Raw genomic sequence first — 5,591 nt, 5'->3', positions numbered from 1 at the left:
GCCAATCCCTGCTTTTCAGCAAGGTTTTCTCCTATACTTTTTAGCATAATTAGACTTTTTCCAGTGAGTTTATTTTTGGTTCCACATACATAATTTAATATTTTGTTTGATAGGCATGCCCAATTTAAAAGTTTCTTCTCTTTCTCTCCCTCCCCCTCCCCCTCCCTCTCCTCTTCCTTCTCCCTTTCTCCCTTTCCCTCACTCTTCCTCTTCGATTTTGGACACTAGAGCAGAGTGCTTAAGGCCACACATCCAGCCCTGTTGCTTGTATTTTGTTTTTAAGATAGGGTCTAAAGTAAATAACTTTTAAAAAAGACAAAAAAAAACCCAACAAAAATAAGATAGGATCTAGGTGACTTTGCAAGGTCAGGTCTCAAAATCCCGCTTCCACCTCACAAGTAGCTGGGAAAAGTTTCTTGTGAACACTTTCAAGATAATTTAAAAGTTACATGCTAATTTTTAGAGCTGACATGTAATGGTTTTTAACCCTAGACTACTTTCTTTCCTCAGCCTACTTTAAGTTTATTTATTATTTAAGGCTGTTTGGAAATTGTTATTTCAGCTAGTCCTAGCTAAGATGTAAGCATTCAAGAGTTAATTTCTAGACTCATTTGAAAGGAAAAAAAGGAAACAAAATTGAAAATCTTAAACCTCAGCTACATAAACAGGTGACCTACCTTGTTTCATTTTGTCATAAATATAATTTGGATTCAACTATCTTTTTATAAACTGGTAAATTTACGTTTCTGTATCACTCTGCCTCATGACTAAAATTTTAGCACGAAAGTTATATGATCCTGGTCTGTGTTATGTATGTGTTTCTATGTGTTATCTTTGAGTACATGTTACATGATATGTCCATATAAAATTCCCTAAGGAATTCTGTTCCAGGTGGCTTACAGATAGATGAGTACTCACATAAACTCAATCTATTACATTCACCCAAATACTATTTAGTTCAAAATTGTAAGCATACAGTTTTGCCTGGATTTGTTGGTCAGGTAGGCTTATATTTATCTCTGTTAAATATTAATTAATAGATAAAAAATATCTGAGTCATTTCTAAGTAAGTGAAAATACTGAAACATCAATTGTTAAATATCAGTTGAAGTAATCTTGGCTTCTTAAACTTTACAAAAAGGACAATACGTGTGAGTTGATAAATAAATGTATTTTCATAAATTTTTGGCATCTGGCAAATAATTGGAGATTACTTTTTTCCTGGATCTTACAGAAAAAAAGGTTACTGGATAACATTCCTATCTAATTAAAAGTATCAGTGCATTTCCCTTTTCCAATGAAATTTGCATTTGTAAAAATGCCCACCTCTGCTGCATCAGGAGGAGGAGTATAGGAAACACTGTCACCACCAGAGATGGCATGGGGTGAGTCTCCCCAACAACCCTCATCTCCATTAATTTCACCCATGTTCTTCCTAGTCACCTTCCCACAACTCCCCCAAGCTGAACCCTCTTTTCTTTTTTGGCAGTACTGGGGTTTGAACTCAGAGCCTCATGCTTGCTAGGCAGTTGCTCTACCACTTGAGCCTCCACCAGCCCTCTCAACCTTCTTTTCTTTTCTCCATAGTCACTAAGGTTTATTATCCTATGATAAAATGGCTTTAAGCCTGCAGGTGGGTCTAACAATCACTTGGAATTTTTCATTTGTTTCTTTCTTTTTTTTTTGTGACGCCCCATGCAGGTAAAAATATCAATATCTATAAAGTTTATATGTATTTTCTCCTATTATCTGCCCTTGGTCAGTTTAATTCACAGGTTCCTATGCACTGAACATAAGAGGGTAGAGGAAAAGAATTTCCTCCTCTACATAGACTGTAATTATCACGGATTTGGGGGTCTGCAGGTTGGTAAAAGAATGCCTGGAAACAGAGTAGAGAAAGCAAAGATTTATTAAGATGCCATTAAAGGGGGTTAAATGGTGGGCAGCTGTGCAAAGGAGCATAGCACGGGGAGACAAGGCTGAGAATAGGTTTATTTATACCTTGGGTCAGGCCGTTTTTGATTGGCTGTCTCCTTTCTTGTGGACTTTACTGATTGGTTGTCTCTTCCTTGGGTTATGGTTTGAATTTTGCTGCACTGGAATGTCTCGTCATTTCACCTGGTTCTTGGTATTTTGTCCCTGCCATGCCTCCATAATCAGGGAATTTTCCTCTACAATAATATTAGTGAAAACTGCACATATGGGAAGACATAGGATACAGTCAAAACATTTCTTAAATGAAATATAATTACATTTAAAAATTCTTGCTGGGTGCCTAATAGCTCATGCCTATAATCCTAGCTATTCAGGAGACAGAGATCAGGAGAATCATGGTTCAAAGCCAGCCCAGGCAAAAAGTTCGTGAGATACTATCTTGAAAAAAACTTCCACAAAAAAGGGCTGTTGAGTGGCTCAAGGTGTAGGCCCTGAATTCAAACCCCAATACTGTTGGTGCTGGGTGTACATTGTGGCATTTACAAAGGTTCTTACAATGTATCAAATATATCATACTTGAATTCACCCCTTCCACTGCTCTTTCATTCCCCGTTCCCCACCAAAAATTATTATTATATTTTTTGCAGTACTGAGGCTTGAATTCAGGGTCTTCACCTTGAGCCACTCCACCAGCCCTATTTTTGTGAAGAGTTTTTCGAAACAGAGTCTCGCAAACTATTTAACCGGGCTGGCTTTGAACCATGATCCTCCTGATCTCTCTCTGCCTTCTGAGTAGCTAGGATTATAGGCATGAGCCACCAGCACCCAACCAAAAAAATTTTTAGTAAAAAGAAAAATAAGGACTGGCAGAGTGGTTCAAATGGTAGAGCACCTGCCTATCAAGCATGAGGCCCTAAGTTCAACCCCAGTAATGCTCCCCCAATAAGAAATAAAATAGGTTAAACACAAAATCTCAAAAGGAAAATTATTCCTAAGGAAAGCAAGAGAAAGAAATCATCTAAGAAAAAATGAATGAATTAGAAAACATAAAAATTAGCATTAATAAATCTATGAGTTGGTTCTTTGAAAAGGCCAAGAAAATAAGAAAGGGGGGATCCCCAAAGAAAACAGAACAAAGATCATAAGTAATTCATAGCAAAAAGCATACAAAGGATGTTTGAACATAAAAAGATGACTAACCTTTCTCATAGAGAGAGATATGTAGCACACTGAGATATCACCTCCCACCTGCTAGACTGGCTATAATAAAAACAAGAAAGATATGGAGAAAAAGGAGCATTTTTACACTGTTGGTAGTTAATATCTATTTTAGTACAGCCATTTTGGAAAACAGTATGGAGGTTCCTCAAAAATCTAAAAATAAGATTACTTATGATCTGTATGAGTGACCCTAGAGGACATTAGGTTAAGTGAAGCAAGCAAGGGACACAGAGACAAATACCACAGGATCTCACTTATATGTGGACAATTCAAAAGTCAAGCTCGTAGAAGTAGAAAGTAGAATGGTGGTTTCCAGAGGCTGGCAGAGGGCTGGAGGAGTGGACAGAGAAAGTCAGTGGGTACAAAGATATACTTAGAAGGCAGAAGTTCTGGTGTTCTATAGCACCAAAACATGGTGCATTTCAAAGACCTAAAAAGAGGGTTTTAACTGTTCTTACCACAAGAAACAGAAGTATTTGAGGCAATGGATATGCTGACAAGACTGATTTCATCATTCCACAATATATACATGTATCAAAACACCACATTGAGCCGGGCATGGTAGTTCAAGTCCATAATTCTAGCTTCTTGGGAGACTGACACCAGGAGGGTCTCAGTTCAAGGCCAGCCTGGGCAAAAAAGTCGTGAGATCCGCATCTCAACCAAAGGCTGGGTTTGGTGGCATGTGTCGTCATCCCAGGTACGTGGGGGAAGCACAAATAGGACTGTGGTGCAGACTGGCCAGGGCATAAAGGGAGACCCTATCTCAAAAACAACCAATGCATTGTTGGAGTGGCTCAAATAGAAGAGTGCCTGCCTCACAAGCTCAAGGCCCTGGGTTCAACTCCCAGTGCTGCCAAAACCAAAACAAAATAAACTATCACATTGCATATAAATACAATTATAAATAGATACAAGTATTATTTGTCAATTAAAAATAAAAGTATAAGCCAGACATGGTGGCACACATCTGTAAGGTGCCATCTGCCTAAGATGGAAAGATCATGAGTTCGAGGCCAGTCTGGTCTATATGAGACCCTATATCAAAAAAAGAAGCTGGAGTTGTGGCTTAAGTAGTAGAGCACCCGCCTAGCAAGCACATGGCCATAAGTTCAAACCCCCATACCATCAAAAAAAAAAAAAAAAAGAAGAAACTAATGAACAAATAAATAGTATAAAAATAAGTAAAAAGGGATATACACTTTAAAACTGTAGTAAACATGCACACGAAAATATACTCACCATCATTAGTCATCAGGGAAATGTCAATCAAAACCACAATGCACACCAAGCTGGCCAAATCGAGTGACAGTGACTCACCTCCGCTGAGCTAATGCTCCCCTCACACAGGCTCACACCTGGCCCATGATGGCTACAGCCATGGCAGCAGCCTGGCACTCTCCCAGAACTGGGGGACTTTCCCAGGAAACTCTTTCCTCAGAGGAGCAGGGACAGGCAGTGGGGGAGAAGCACCACTAGCAGGACCACAGGGGAGTCCAGGACAAGGACATCAAAAATAATTGTGATGATGAGGATGTTGAGGAAGGAAAAAGAAAGAGGAAGTAGAAGTAAAACCAGAAGCAAAAATATCAAAAAATGAAAAAAAACAATCAGAGAAGATAAAAGAGAAAGGAGAAAAACTAGGAACAGAAGAAAAGGCTAACGCTCACTAGAAGAACAATTAAGAGATAAATGGTGCCTAAACACATTATAGGTCAGGTATCCAATTAGCAAAAGAAACTTTTGGTATGAATAATTCAATTTATGGAATAGATGCAACGAACCCATCTTCCAGAGATGACAAGGCAGAATTTGTAAAGTTACTAAGCATAAAATTACACAATACGAAAGGCCGCTGTGTTACACCAGGTTTTTGGAAGCCTCAGTTAGAGGAGTGTATTTCATTGGAAATGGATTTCTTGAAAAAGATTACCAACTCATTGACTGGGCTTCACAGTGAAAAACAGAAGCAAGAAAAGACAAGCAAGGCCAAAATAAGGCTGCAAGTTGTGCTTGCTGGAAGGAGACCAAAGGCCATCATGAAAGACATCCATCTGGCAAATTGTGTTGGTTATGATGGCTTCAATATGACTTTTATCACCAACACACATAAGCTGAAATCCACTTCTTGCCCACTAGCATAGCTACAGAAAGGAAAAGTGTTGAGCTAGAGGAGTGGCTCAGGCAGTAGAGTGAGTACCTGCCTAGAAAGTGTGAAACCCTGAGTGCAAATCCCACTACTGCCCCCCCGCCCCAAAAAATCCAAAAAGAAAAAATGTTGGCAAAGACATGGAGAAATCGGAACCCTCTTCTACTGCTGGTAGGAAGGCCACTTTGGTAACCATTTAGCCATTCCTCAAAAGGATAAACAGGTTGCCATTGGCCCCAGCAATTGTAGTCATAGGTATATAGTGAAAAGAATTAAAGATGTATAT

General features: G+C 39.0%; 1 pseudogene; it reads left to right on the top strand.

Annotated features, from left to right (window-relative positions):
• The first annotated feature begins 1,695 nt into the window (after window positions 1–1,695).
• LOC109698718 (eukaryotic translation initiation factor 3 subunit J-like) lies at window positions 1,696–5,300 on the top strand (annotated as a pseudogene).
• Window positions 5,301–5,591: the final 291 nt, after the last annotated feature.

This window comes from Castor canadensis, chromosome 12 (assembly GCF_047511655.1).
Source record: "Castor canadensis chromosome 12, mCasCan1.hap1v2, whole genome shotgun sequence".
Lineage (NCBI taxonomy): Eukaryota > Metazoa > Chordata > Mammalia > Rodentia > Castoridae > Castor > Castor canadensis.
This window is presented reverse-complemented; position numbering and strand designations above follow the sequence as displayed.